General features: G+C 31.6%; 1 long non-coding RNA gene and 1 pseudogene across 1 annotated transcript; both read right to left on the minus strand.

Moving 5' to 3' along the window:
• Positions 1–6,813: 6,813 nt before the first annotated feature.
• Positions 6,814–11,352, minus strand: LOC133803219 (uncharacterized). Its single transcript, XR_009877831.1, has 3 exons — positions 7,945–11,352; positions 7,230–7,777; positions 6,814–7,073 (listed from the first exon to the last, which is right to left on the minus strand). It is a non-coding gene; the product is annotated as an uncharacterized LOC133803219 (long non-coding RNA).
• Positions 11,353–12,268: 916 nt separating this feature from the next.
• LOC133829098 (importin subunit alpha-4-like) lies at positions 12,269–15,578 on the minus strand (annotated as a pseudogene).
• Positions 15,579–16,635: the final 1,057 nt, after the last annotated feature.

Genomic DNA, 16,635 nt, shown 5'->3' on the forward strand with positions numbered 1-16,635 from the left:
AGCTAACATGGTAATTCAAGCTCCAATCATAATACCATATCTTGAACTCTAACCAATCTTTCATGACGTAGAAAATATGAACTTAAATAAGTTCTCAGACCGTGTTTGGATAAATCCAAACATTCCTCATTACCATTATTTAATTGGGGATACTAATTCTGGCTTAAATGTTAGGGTTGGTGCCCTAAATGCATGTTATAATTTTTTTAGAATTAAATAAAAGTACATTTTCTTTATAATTGAATGTTTGAATTATTGTTCCTTTGAAAAAAATAATGTTTGAATTATTGTTGAAAAATTATAAATATCAGAAAATTTCATATTCATTAATGAGAGTATATATGATCTTGTATGAGTATGAGAGGATTAAGATTATAGATAATGAATAAAATTGTTAGCAACATATAGGGCTGCACATAAATGGTAGTGGCCCAACAACCCAACCCAAATCACACCGAAAATGGGTGGAGTCTTACCAGGGCGAAGCCCATTTAGTGGCAAAAGTATCAGGTTGATAGGCCATGGCTCGGAAATGGACCCAAGATATACAAACCCAACCCAACCCAATCCATTATAGGCGACCCCTGTATAATATATATATATATATTATTATTTATACACACTAAATTCCTAAATATAAAACCTAACTATTTGAGTCTTCTCCTTTCTTAGTCGCACACACACAATGACACCACCACCACGAAGGAGTCTCCTTCCTCTCCTCTCCATTCTCTCTCACTATCTCTCTCCAACTCTTGGTCTCCCTCACGTTCATGCCCCTTTCTCTTTGTTTCTCTACGGTGCACGCTAGCATCTCACACAATCACACTCCACCACACCAGTCGGAGCACCCATACACAGTCTCTCTCCCTGATCCGCTTCTCTCCAGTGTTGTGTACTACGCCAGGCAGGTTAGTAATAGTAGTAGTTACAATTTTTGTTTATAGTAATATATGTAAATATATTTGCTAATATTTGTATATATATGTATATATATTTGTTAGTATATATGTATATGGGTGCACTCTTAATGGTTACTACCCATAGATAGTTACTTTAATATTAACCATTATATTAAGATCAATGGTCCATATTTATAGTTTTTAATTAATATTTCTATAAATAAATTTTGATTTTTCAAATTTTTGGAAGGTTTACCTGATGAAAAAAATGTATTTATTATGAAAATATAATATTGTAAACTTTTCATTTTTCAAATACATGTCAATTTTTAAATATAGCTAGTGTCTCTCATTGGTTGGACACAACATTAATTATGACAAAAGAAAAATAACTAAATTCGAAATTAATGTAGAAAAAAAAATATTTACCTATTGGTGACTTGCTATACCAAGTCACTATGTTATCAAATCATCATAATTGTTAGTACCCATCTATGGGTAGTAACCATTGAGAAGTCTTCCATATGTATATATACTTGTTAGTATATATTTGTGAAAAATCATGTTAGTATATGTATATATGTTTGGATATATATGTATATACATATTAATTTTAAATATGATATTGTGTTTGCTGATTTTTAAGTTGGTGTGCTTTTCAAATTTTAAAGTATAGATTTATGAAAGATGAATAAAATATGTTTACTGATTTTTTAATTTGGTGTCCATTTTGTTTATGTTTTGTTGATTTTTTTTTATATTTTTGGTGAGATAAATTATATATTTGGTTGAGATAATTATATTATTTGCATAATATGTATTAGATTGTCAATTTTGTATGAGATTATATATATATATATATTATATTTGCTGATTTTTTAATTTTGGTTATGTGTTATGCTGATTTTTCATATTTATTATTGGCTTATATTATTTTAGCAGTATTATTGGTTTATTAGTTTATTATGTGTTATGCTGATTTTTAGCAATATTTTTACATGCTACCATTTGCACTCAAAATTGGTTGAAGGGGAGTCATGAAGAGATTCAGACAAGGGAGTACTTTGGTGATATACAAGCTTATGAGTTTATTGAAGAAGGTAAATAAAATGACTTCTTAATAATGTTCTTTCTTTATTGCTTTTTTTTTTCAATAAGTGTGTAACTTTGGTTTTTGAATTGTAGACAACAAACGTAAGGACAAGGCAGCAACAAAGGAGAAGACCGAGGCTCCCATTGCCATTGTTGATTGATGGATTAAAACTTTTTACTTTGATTAAATTTCTATGACCTACCTACTTGCTTTTATGGATGATTGTAATGATATTGAGACTTGCGTTTAGAAATTGGATGACTGTAATATTTGGGTTGTTAAGTACAAATTACTACTAGTAACTACTAAGACATGAGTTTCATCATTTTAGGTTTTAATTTGATCTATCTTTTCTTTATATTGTCTTATTGATTTTGAAAAAATTGATAGATTTTTTTTAAATGGGTTATAACCCAACCCAACCCAACCCTTAATGTAATTAGTAGGGTTGGGTTGTACATTAAAAATATTTTGAATGGGTTAGAATTCTCTAGGCCGATATAATTGGGTTGGCTCATTCAAATACCCTCAACCCGGCCAACCCAACCCATGTGCAGCCCTAGCAACATATTAAAGTATGATATCTTTAATCAATGGTTGTTAGTACGTTTACTAAGCATTTTTTTGATAATGCATTTGATCTAGATCTAGATTATTGATGTGCATAGACATCTTAGTAAAGGTACTTTAAAGTACATTATTGTTAACAAAAAAACCTTCACAAATTTGAAAATTCAAGAAATAAATAATCTTCACCTCCTTCATCATCAAATTCATTAAGTGGTTTAACTTAGTCAGCCGATTGTGGATGTTGATATCTACATCAAAGAAGAACATAAAAAAAAATGAGAAAATTATGTGTAGCCCACGAAGATTGTAGAAAACATTGAGAGTTTTAGCAAACCATAAAGGAAATGATTGGCTATGAATCTGATCTACAATCATTATTTTTTTTTTAAAGTTTTGTTGTGCAATCATATTACGATGTTCCCAACAAAATAAGTTAGTATTAGTCATATTTACATGATGTTTCATGTTTTTATTATTATTAGAGATATAATAAGTAACACTTACTCAATAAATGATTCTACATTATTTCAATTAAATAACACATATCAAGCCTTAACTTTAGTATCCTCATCTAAATTCTTAGTATCTATTTCGCCCAAATGTCAACCTGTTGTTTGGAAAATAGGCAGTGTTTCTCTATTTGGTTCCACATTACTATAACTTCTAGGCTTGCAATGAAATTTCATCTCCACTTCTTCCATGTTTCTTGAGTAAAACGTTAAACATTCATCAGCTAAATATCCTTCGACAATACAACCTTCCAGTTTGCTTTTGTTCTGAACGTATGACTTCAACTTAGACAAGAACCTATAATTATTCATATAAACATTAGAAAAAATATTGAAACTTCTTACAATTAAATAAAATGAAAACCAATCAAGATTTTTACCTTTCAATATGGTACATGCAACAGTAAACTGATGTTCCAGCAATTCTTGCCTCTTATGCTAAGTGTATCACCAAATGAACTATAATATCAAAAAATGATGGAAAAAATATTTTTTCAAGATTACAAAAGATGTTGAGATTGATTAAATATAATGGTTAAGTTGTTTACACAATGTAGTGCAAAACACTTAATAGTTTTTCACTTAAGATGAAGAGAAAATTTGAGATTTTTTTGTAGGAATCTATAATTAACTTTTATGGGTCTAAAGTGATACTATGAGGTATCTAAGCATGCCCAAAAAGTTTGGGAACATTTGGACGTGTTTAAGGTCACTTTTGAGAAGTTGACACAGCCCATGTGGCATTATGTCACCTTCCTAGAGGTGATGCGTCGCCTGGGATCTTAAGACTGAGGATTTCATAACTAGTAAAAATTGATACAACATTTTTTCGCAGCATTTTTCAAAATGTCGAAAGTTGTGTTTTTTGCTCCAAATGACTTGTTTAAAAGTTTAAATCATATTGGTTGAGTCTAAGGGTGGTGCCTACAATATAAATAAGGGTTATTAGAGTTGCAAAGTCTTAGTCCCACTTTACAACTCTCTCTAGCCTCTCTTTCTCTCTAACTCTCAAAGATCATAAGTTTTCTCCAAGAAACTCATTAAGAATTGCTTGACTTGGTGAGTTTCAACGGCTTATTCAATCCTAAATCTCATTCTATCTTGTTGAAGCTTCAAGCAACAATAGGAAGACTTGGAATAGAGATTTTGGATAGCAATACTCCTCATGTATAAACCACTAGATGTTCCCCGAGTTTGAAGATTCAATCGTTCAAAACAAATGTTGTATTTCTATAAAATCTAACTATTTGAGATAGACTATTTTGATTTTGTTTTAGGGTTTCCCATTATATTTTGTGTTCAAACATTTGATAGTTCTATAATATTTCATGTGAGGATTCCATTTATATGAGAGGTGTAATTTCACTCTCCATTTTACATCATTTTCTAGATTTTCTTTGATCTTTGAATTTTCAATATTCTCCTTCATACTATGCATGAGATTCTTGATTAGTCTCTAGGGTTTGTATTTTTGAATTTATTTCTATTATTCATTGTTGATTTATAAAGTGCAAAACCATAAATTCCCAACAATCAAAATCTCTAATTCTAATTATTTTCCTTTGTGCTTTGCATAATAAACAATGAGGGAAATTTGTTCATCTTCTGCAACCTTCAAATACTTGCTTCAAGATTTGGTTTGTGTTGAACACATAACAATGAGAGATGAAAGAAAAATCTATTTGGATATGCGCTACATGAATGTGAATATGGATTCAAGGTCTTCATCAACAAAGGGTGAGACAACTCAATGGGATTACATTGTAAAATTTGGTCACACAATTGAATAATTATTTATTTATTTTATTATTGTTTATCGTTTCATTTTAATTATTTGTCATTTGATTATTATTCTAATCTATCTAATTTATTTTTTACTTATATTAATTTTGTTTGTTAATTAATTGTTGTTAGCTGCCTTTTATATGTTTTGTGTGTGCTTGTTGTGTCTTGGGCGTGTGAGAGGAGAAGAGTAGGTGAGTGTGAACTCAATATCGGTAACCATAAATGGCAAGGAAAGAATCAAAGGTGACATTTATTGTGACAATGTGATTGGTGATTTCCCTTGTTAATTTTAAAAATTGGGGAGCTAATTGGAGTAGATTTTTATTCTCTTTAATTGTCAATTTAGAATTTACTACCATGAAGATGATGAGCTGATTTTGGGAGCTTATTATAGGCATTTTTGAAAATTCAAAGGAGAAAGGGAATAAAGTGTAATAACTATACAAACAAGGGTAGGATTATTAAGCTTTATTTTGTTTGATTTGATTGAAGATTGATGGTCATTTAAGTGTGATTGAGTGTTCAAGATCTTGGATGATTAGGCAATTAAGAACTTACAAGGCATGTCACTATGACTTGGGTTCAAGAGTTGATGACGAGACTTAAAGAGAATCACGGTATTGATTGAGGATCCTAGAATTCAATGGAATCAATCACTATTATGGTGATAGGAGGTACATGTTGGGGATTTATGTCTTAATTAAAATCCAATTTCTTTATAATATCATTTATTATCAATAAAAGAATAGAAATAATTTTTTTTGACTTGGTCAATCACTTTGCTCACATGTTTTATTTTCATGATTATTTGTTTAATATAAACTTCTATTAAATCCCGAGCATATAGCTAATCATATTTATAGTGACGTAATCACAGTGAAATATAAATATGATTATATGCTCATATATAAGTTAGTCCTAAGATTAGTCAGTGCACATGATTTACACTGACTTGCAAATCTACGATATGATCTACTTACACATTGTAGTGTTATGTTCTTTCCAGAACATTAGCAAAGTAGATAAGATCATATGTATTTGTTACATCGATCTGGACCGATATTGACAGTAGATAGGTTAACTAAACATACGGTTATTATCTATTCTAGTCATATCATATAGTTGACCATAGGTCAATTCAATCTCAATTCTAAGTGGCTAGTATTCTAACTGATTGTATTATTTGAGTTCTTTGTCTTGTTCGTTACTAGCTTACCCTACAGACTAGCCCATACTTACATCTTGGGAACTCAGTAGTATAATTAAGTGTGAGTGTTAATCATAGATATGAACATCTATAGCTTCTGATGAAGAAGTGAAATGATGGTTTCCTTTTAGTTTGGTTCAAGATGTTAAATGATAGAGATCTCATTTCAGCAAGTAATATTAGTGTACTGAAATATCATTGACAAGGAACTAAGTGTTTTAATGATAAAATACAATGAGGGTTAAAACAGTATTTTACTACAAGAAAAAATGCTTTTAATAACACCGAAAATGTGTTATCAAAACATACGATAACACTTTCTGATGTATTAAGACTGACTATGTTATCGTAGGTCAGGGAACTTTACATAACACTTTATCAGTGTTATATAGATGTGTTATTGTACTGTCAACGATAACACAATTTCTGTGTTATTTTAATATATAGATAAGTATTGAATTATGTTATTTATAATCGATTATATAACACTTTTTTTTGTGTAATACTACACTTTAGTATAACACTTTTTTTGTGTTATACTACACTTTAGTATAACATTTTTTTTGTGTTATACTATACTATAATATAACACATTTTTTGTGTTATACTACACTTTAGTATAACACATTATTTGTGTTATACTACACTTTAGTATAACACATGTGTTATATTAGCTTAGAGAAACATAATCTTTTTTTACTTGCACAAAACTAGGAAAATAAATATAAAAGTTGAAGCCAAATAAGGTAACATAAATAGATTTTTATTAATTACTCAAATGTAATTACAATATTTAGTCTACTAGTCTAGGCTTAAGAAATCATATTACAACATGGTGGGTTGAATTAAACACTGAGCGCAAAACAGAGACAATATCTGTCTTCTTTGTGAAATTCTTTTTTATGCCAAGCAATCTTTTGAGTTGTTGAAGGGCAATTGTAATGGCAGCTCCTCCCATGAACCCAACAATGGCAGCATGGGATAGAAACTCAATCAAGAACCCCAATCTGAAAAAGGATCCAGCCATTTTAGAGAAATATATAAAACATATAGTGTAGTTTTTTTTTTAATTGTCTTAAACCATAAGCATTGTTGTATAAAACTTATTCTTAACTTCATAAAGTTTCAAACTAAAATGAGCAACTCAACTATGATTAGCTTACCATTTCAATCTCTTTTCCAAGATGTTAACACCCATGGCCATCATAGCAGCACTATTAGGATTAGGAGATAATTTCCTGACCAAAGTACAGATGATCTCAACAACCCTGGGCAAATGATAAGAGACAAGAGCATTAACGTGGCAAGAAAAAAACATAACACAGTACACAGGAAAAGAACAATATTTACCACACTCAATGCCCATTAAAGCAAAACACACAGCCTAGCAGGTATTGCTGCAGAAGCTTTTAGTTAATTAGTATTGTCAAAACATCAGAAATCTAGATTAGTTTCAGTTAGATATCCCAGTTGCACAAGATTTTAAGTGTTCATCAGAAATCTAGATTAGTTTCAGTTAAATACCATGTCATCTTCCTATAATATAGCATGAATAATTTAGCAGTAATCAATATCTCTGTAGTCTCTAGAAAGCTAGATTTTCAGTTAATATGATATATAGAAGACTTACAGTTAGACCAGATTTAGTTTCTTTGGCGACTACACCGAGGCTCATATCCAAATTCTTTTCAAGACAAGATATTTCCAAATTCTACACAAGTTTTATGGAAAAGTATTAAAATAAGAACCTCAAGTGACAATTACTTCACTTTGTTGTAGTGATTATCTACACTTCATTGTTAAATTATGTAGTTTCTTAAAAAAAAATTGCATATCTAGTATCACACACAGAAACCAACATTTAATTCAAAACTCAACCTTAAATGTTACAGTATGTTACTAGAATGCAACAGATAGCTGTGATGAACCTGTACTGAAGCAATAATCCCTAGTTCACCAAATCAGTCTGCAGTCCCAGGTGTAAGATGCTGGGCATGCTTAATCTGAAAATTAGCTCTAGTCATGCAAAAATAAGCATGGAAAGAAATATCAATATTAAAACTTTGCAATAAGAAACAGATTTTCTGTGGCACATAATAGGTGGCAAACTATAGATCTTGTACATAATAGATTCAATTGTTATTGCAACGGCAGAAAACATAGAAACAAATGACCAAAACTTCAGACAAGAGAACTGCATGTACCATTAAACACCATTCTACATATAAAGAGAAGGTTAATTGCTAAGGCAATTGCTGATACACAATTGCTGAACCACCTGTAACATTCACAACACAAAGTTCATACACACAAAGAAGAGCAACAACTAAAAGTAAAAGAACAGCAACAGCTCTTGTAGATCAGTTTCAAGCAACTTGTTGATCACAAGTCACCCTAAGATTCAATTCTATTATCCATAAAGTCAACATTTTGAAATGGAAAAAATAATAAAATGGTGTCTATAATTGTGCCAAAGAAGCAGAAAAATCATGTATTAACTTTAGTTTATCAAATGAGGTTTAGATCAACTTGTGTCTGATTTCAGCCTCTAATAAAGTTCTTCCATTATATTATAAATCAAAGTTCATTGAAGCATAACACAACCAGAAAATCTTACGACAGTAAATTACAAATTATGAAATCTTTCAGCCTTTTGTTGTTGTTCCCATATGACAGTAAATTATGAAGCAATATAAAGGCCTTAATTACAAATTAGACTACTATTCCATTTGTAATGGGAATTCTCTTTGTATTTCAAACCCTTCCACCTTCAACTGAACAATAACATGCCCCAAAATATAACATAAAACATGTCACTTTTTCCAAAAGAAAAAAAAAAGTTCAGCTATTAAAGATGAGAATCCTAAAATCTAGATTAATATGAGGAAAGCATCAAAGGATTTAAACAAAAATTGGGTCACGGCTTGATTATCACAATTTCCAAGTCCGAGAGCTAAAACTAAGAAACAAGCAAAACAAAAGCCCAAAACTTGAGGTCAGCCGTTGATTAAAAAAAAGCTACAATAATAACTCAATTTACTCATATGTTTGCATTTTTGCAAAAGAGAAGTTCAAAGTCAGCAAAAAAAAGCTGCAAAAGAGAAGTTCAAAGTCAGCAAAATTACTAGTGGTATCAATCTGCATTTTTGCCAAACTTTACAATATTATTCACTAATCAACTGAAGTCAAACAAGGACATACCTTCAAGTCACTGAATGTATTAAACAAGATGCACATGGCAGTGACTCAAGGAACAACTCAAAGACAACTTTTGTTACAACGAAAAAATACTTATAAAAACAAAAGACAAGGCATCATCAAGAGAGGACCATGCAATAAAGTTTATACAGCATGCTTTCAGATCAAAAAAATACAAAGAAGAAGAACACTGTTGAACTATCCCTAAGTAAGAAGCCCACAAGAACCAAACATAACAGAGCATATCAATTTCTGGGGTGGATGGTGTTGATACATATTGGTTTCAGTCACCAGGTTGTTCATCACATATGCAGGAGGTGGAGGCAAGTTCCTTTCTGGTAGATAAACTAGAGGAGCCTAAACAATACACATAAGAAACAAAATTACTACGCCCTTACTCACACTTAACCTGCCACTTGAGCATATATTCTATATTATATACTGAACACACATTCCACAATGTGTATTTTAATTCCTTTGACATAGTAACAATTTTAATTTATAATTAATGAGATTCCATAACCTAGACAGCAAGATTTACTTAATCTACCACTTGAGCATGCTGCTTTTGAATATTTTATATTATATACTGGACACATTCCACAATGTGTAGTTTAATACGCAAGGAACATTTATCAAAACAGAATAAGAGAACCATGTTATGCACACCCCTAATTATATTAATGCACACTAATCAAGTTATAAATATATAAATAACTCCTTACTGCCACTGGTACAAAAACAATACCACCACAACAACCATAACTAGGAACACATATAAGATCAAACAATCATCTATACTTAAGCACCACAACTAATTAACAACTCTGTCGAGACCAACAGCTTAAAAAACTAGTTTGGTACAGCTAACTTCTAGATTGAATTACTATTGGTTTGGATCAGAAGATCATATCCTACTTGCTTAGAGTAAACAAAGAAGGTTTTAACTTCAAAGATTTGGAAGTCTACTAACATTAAAGAGAGCATGCTATATCCAAAATGAGCAAATGAAGAATTTAGTTTTTATGTTTTCTTCACAATCAATGGACCATTAAGCTAATCAAACAGAGTATAATCAAATATAAGCTAATCAAACATTGGTTTGGTCATGTAAAATCCTGCTATAGAACCAGTGAAGTTCTCTTATTTTCTGAAATTAGAGCTCAATATAAGGCAAGCATCTATAATGAAATATTAAAACTAAACACAATAAATGAGGAAAAATATGGTCTAATATATGACAAGCACTTTCAACTTGCAAGCATCTTAAATCTAGTTAAAGAAAATTAAAAAATTAATTGTCCTTAAAGAAAACTATGGTCTACAATACTCACTGTTCTACCAAGAATAAATGCAGCTGTAGCACTAATTGTTGCACCAATAGAATCAGCAACGAACCCCAAAGGCAACCCAAATAGATAACCTCCACCAAGTTGTAAGAGAAAATAAATAGCACAAATAAAGCATTGATAAAAATAAAAATAAAATACTAACAAATACACTTTCACACTTAAACCAAATAAGTTGACTAGACATACTTTATTCATTCAGAGTTCTATTTTTTGGGAGGGGGGAGGATCACTGAACAGACAATTACATACTTTATTAAACAGACTATAAACATACATTATAAATAGACCTATGTAATTTGTCTCTCTTTCATGTTTACTTCTTACAAGGTTAGACCTATGACAAGATGGGATTGTTTGCAAGCAGCGAGAGGAAAATAAGTACTAAGACCCTGATTGCTAAAAGATATTTTCCCCTCATTTCATCCAATGTATTTCTAGATAGAGAACCAATGCTTCAACAAGCAAGATTGAATCAATTGACGAGTTGAAAATAGGATTTCTTGGAACTATAGCTCTTACTTTCAAACATTTCCTTAATTCCAAACTTCAGAAATTTTTCTTCTTTCCTATTTTTCTCCCTCTCTTTCATTTTCCTTCCTTTTAATTCCTAAGTTGTCAATATATACATTCCAATTTTTAGTATTTCTATTCGAACTTACCAATCCGGCCAATTTTTTCCTTGACACAAAGCATGATAAAAATATACATACAACTAAATAATTATGTAGAAAGGAGAAAGTACCTCGGCAACATTTCTCCCCTCATGATCCTTTTTAGCATTTGAGGGCATCAAACTTGGAAGAAATCCATTCTCATTTTGCATTGAGTTCCTGCTATTTAAAGTAAAATTAATTATATAGCACACCATGACATAATCACATCATACATACCAAACACAGAAAATGTGAATACATAATAGGCATACAGTGATAAAAATCTGAAATATTATAAAGCAACACAAGAGAAACCAGGTCTCTAAACTTTTCTTAAACAAAATATATCCACCAAATGCACAACAAAACTAACTGATTCTAAAACCCGAAATGAAAGGAAACAAAAACCAAGCTGAGTGTCTCTTCCTCTCCATTACAAGCACAAGTCAGAGACTAGTCCTAAAGGACGATTGCATATTAAATTCTAGAGAAAATATACAAACCCAATATTCATCATCATTCATAAATACCACAGTGTAGATGCTACACAAGTTTCAATAATGTTTTCATGGATTGGTACGTAACAAGAAACAAATATTGTTCTTTGTTGGAAAGAAAGATGGTGTACAATCACAAGGGCGTGAAGAGGTGATAAAGTTATCAAAACATTATTTATTTTCATATATAATAGCAAAAATAAACAACAGGATCTACTGCCAAAAATTTGCATAGAACTCATTCAGTAATACACAATACCTTAACTGTTCACCATTCTCTCTACAAATAGTGGACTTGATAGATTTCTCAACATCATTCACTGAAAATTCTGCAGAAGGAATAGACTCCACAACAGCTTCAGCATTGTTAAAAGCCACATTCCTAGCATAACCATTAGCTGGAAGCTGAACCCCCCTAATAAATAGACCAGCAATCTTTTATCGTACTAAACAACAACTAATAACTGCTTAGAAAACATGAAAAAATAAAGCCAAACTTGACAAACATACTTGTGGTTATTATATTTAAACTCAAAGCCAAGAAAACATACTCAAACCCAGAGAAACTTAAAATACAAATTTAAAACGAAGAATATATTCAAAACAAACTAAAGTAGATACCTAAACTTCCCCATCTAGAAGTTGTGCCATTACAATAAGATTCATCAGTTTGGAATCAAGGTTAATTGACCAACAAAAGATACATTGGAAACTAGATGATTAAAGTTTGGATTCATTATCTCTCATCATTCTTAAACAAACTTAAGTTTGACAAAAATATAAGTAAAACTTCGAGATAGAATTTAATCCTGTATTTGAGCTTTATTACCAGCAGTAATATTTGAGATCGTCCAACAAGCTTCCTTCTTTATGCTCTTTTTATGGTTTTGTGTAAGGAGTTGAAAGAGGCAAGGGAGCACTTGATTGTCAATTACAAACTGGAAAATTACAAAGTAGGTTATTCTATTGATATGTTTAAGCAGGGTAGCAGAAATCATTCGATTGATAATTACCAAAAAAAGCAAGGAGCTAAGACCCTGGAAGTTTAATATATACTATTTTAAATGTAATTGCTTTACACAATCTAAAGATTATAACAATGTAATCAAATCACCAGTAAAAAGATAACTGATTTGTGGCATTAACTTTACCAAAATTAGCACCAAAAAGGTACTATTTCCATAATAACTTGCATTAGGTAAACTTTTAAGGAACTTAAATATAAGTTTATAAATAATGCCAAAAGAACAGAAAAGCCAACACATCATCTAGGAAACAAATTGACCACAAGTTTATTAAACAACAATAAAACAATTACCCAGCTGAGCAGACTACAGAAAGAAACTGGACAGTGCATGGCTTATGTGTGGTTAATACCTGAGTCTGAGAATCATCACCAGTGACAATATTACCCACAGTCCGAAGAGCAGGTACAAGAACTCTAGGAAATGGATGCCTTTAAAATACATTATTATGAAAAGAAACGATGTTAGATAGAGAAACGAGAAACCTAGGCCAATAACAATTCCTAAAACTAGCACAAATAGAAACAACAAGCATATACAGACAAATAACATACTAATATATGTTCTCACAATTACTTTTTTTATTATTATTTTTTGTAAACCCCACTTTGTCAAAAAAGAAACATATGGTTAAGAATTATTTCATGAAAATAGAGAAATGCAACCACCTGATCAAATGGTGTAGGAGGCTTGCCACGGCAGAAGTTAGATAAAGTCCACGTAGCATTCCTTAGCATGGATAGCTTCGAGTGCTCATTTAATTGAGCTAACAAAGGAACAAGAGCCCCGTGACTAAGAACAAGATCCCTACAACTTGGTGAGTCACCAGCAACATTACCTAAAGCCCATACAGCCTGTTCATGACGAGAATGTGTGTATAGAAGATCAGAATTGTAGTACACAGAAAAATTGAAAGTTAACACAAAAAGGGCAGAATAATTAAGCAACAGGAAACCTTTAGAATGTAACAAACAAGAGTTATCATTAAAAAATTTATAAATAAATTAGCCCAAGAAGATTATTGCCAAAAAATGTAAGTGATCAATTAAGTTTGACCGTATCAGAAAAAACATAATTCATATATAGTTAAAACAGTTGAGAAATATTTGTTGCAACTCACAATAGGTAAAGTGAATAGAAAGCTACCTGCTCTCTGACATCGTCACTGCCAGAACTAAGAAGTTGCACAAACATGGGGACAGCACCATGATCGATAACAACCCGTGTATGCTCTGATGTTCCAGATGCAACATTGGCCAAAGCCTATGCAGCCTCAAACTGCAATTATAATAGTGTTAGGCCAAGCATCCATCTATCTCCTTTAAAAATTAATCTGACTGAAACAGAAAATATTAAAATTAAGCAAAAACAACAAGGTGCTCCTACTTGCAATTGAGGCACTTCATTCCTTCCAAGAAACTCAACAAACCGAGGCACCACGCCTGCCTTAATAACTTCATCAATTGGAGGGCTGCGCTCTGCATAAAATACAAACCAAAGTAAGAACTAAATGGATATACTCCTAATAGTTCAAGCATAGAGATTACGACCAGCTCCCCTACCAATTGATAATAGCTTTCTAAACTGAGTAGTTGCCTCTAATTGTAAAGCAGAATCATCAGACCATACTCCTTGAACCATCGCAGGAATACTTTCCAACTGCTCAGAAAACACTGATTAAAAACATTGAACATAATGATCCAATCAAAAAGCAACAAGAGAAAATGATAAAAGTCAACTCTCTGAAAACATCTCATAAATGGATGTTTTTAATCAATTGTTTGCCACATCATTTATTTCTCACTCAAACAAAACACGAATGCTTAACGAATACTTGGAAATAAACCTTGGCAATGGTCGACAAACCATATCTCCAAATTATTAGTCTTGTATATCATCTCCAAACCTCATTTCAAAAAGTAGTTTCAAGCTTTCAGCTTGACACTAACTTTAGCTAGACATTTAGCCTCTCCAAAAACAAAAATATATTATATTACAATAATGAAACCATGAATTTCAAACTTTTCTTTTCAAATGCAACAAAAAAAAAAAAAACAGCTATTGAACCTTCAGTTTCACTCTCCATCCCTTTTTCCCAAACAATCAAGAGCTAAACCCTTATACTAACGCAGAAAAAGACAACCCCACAACATCGGCGTTCCCATTTCAATGGTATTTGGAAATTGAATTCAAGTTTCAAATCAATAAAGGAAATCAGAAACCCTTCTCCTATCAATCATACTGAACGTTTTGTTTTAAAAATAACAACAATCCAAGGTTCCTACTTCCATTTCGGATTTCAACCACAAATCCGAACAGAAAGACCTAATTGGGACGGAGAAAAGTGGAAAACGGAAACTAAAATCAATCAACATCAGGATTTGAAAAATAATCAAAAACCATTTATTCAAATGCAAATCTGAATCGAAATTCTCGAAATGGGGAACGTACCCTCTTCTCCAAAACGGCTGCATTCTGACTGCCTTTCTCCATGGTAGGAATTGCAACGCCATGAACATGTAAAGATTCGGCGTGACGGTAGTTGGGAGCGCCATCGATTTGAGGAGACAATCGTTTGTTCTGGCAGCCAGGAAAGTGGTCGCTCTTCATAATCGTCTTCTTCCCGAGCACTGATCCTCCCCTCAGCTTCATCACTTGCTCCGGCTCCTTTGAGGAGATTTGAGAGAGTGAGGAGTTCGGAGACCGTACCAAGCCGAAGAAATGGGTCTCTTCTTTTGTCGAAATGTTGAAGGAAATGGGTCTCTTTTTGTTGAAGAAATGTTGAAGGAAATGATAAAAAAAAAAAAGCTAAGGGCGGGATGGCTAAATAAATTACCGCCCTTTTTTTCATTAAGTTCCCAATATAATACTTTTTCATAACTCTTTCTTATTAGTATTATATTTATGTATTATAGAAATGGGTATTTGGTGTAGTGTTAGTCCCATCTCATTTGTAGACTGTCTATAGAGGATTGAGTGACAATTATGGTTGTAACAATGGATAATTAATAACGTATATATTTTCCTTATAGAGCGTTCTACGAATTCAAGAGTGCAATTCCGAGTCTTTAGTGGAGTCACGAGGAATTAATAAGTTAGTAAATTTATTTGTTAGATTTATAATAACTTATTGGAGCTTGATTTCATAGGCCCATGGTCCCCACTGTGTCTTGGATAAAATCATCTAGATAGTCTCAATTAATTGATTTAATTATCAATTAGAATTATCAAATTTGTCTATGTCAATCTTGGATAGCTTCACAGAGTTATGTAATTTAGAGAATAAAAGATAAATTAGGGCAGATTTATTAATTAAGATAAATTGGTGTGTAAATTAATAAATAAGTTTAAATCAAGGTTCAAATTATAAATAATTAATTTGATAAAGGATTTAATTAATTAAATTAATAAGAAATAATACAGGCCTTGATTTTAAGTTCAATGGACTTATAATTAAATGAGAAATTTCATGGGCCTAAAGCCCATGAGAATTTTGACCTAGGGCTGATAATTGGCTATTATTTTATTGATTTTTAATTAAATAAATGGCCTAATTGAGTCTATAAAAGGAATGCTAAGTGAGAGTTGAAAACAGATGACAGACACAAGTTTTCTAAGAAGATCAGAAGATCTAGTAGGTTTTAGATTCTCTCTACAGCATAAGTGTTTTTCTAAGCCTCAATATTCTTTTCTCTTCTTCTCTTTGTATCTATCTCATGTGTTGAGAATGGACCACTCTAGTCTAGGTGATTCTAAGGATACTTTGGAAGGCTGTGTAGAAAATTGAAGAACGGTCCAGTCTCTTGGTGATACCTTGCGACAGAAAGGATAGAAGGGTTAGAGA

This window comes from Humulus lupulus, chromosome 1 (assembly GCF_963169125.1).
Source record: "Humulus lupulus chromosome 1, drHumLupu1.1, whole genome shotgun sequence".
NCBI classification, from domain to species: Eukaryota; Viridiplantae; Streptophyta; class Magnoliopsida; order Rosales; family Cannabaceae; genus Humulus; species Humulus lupulus.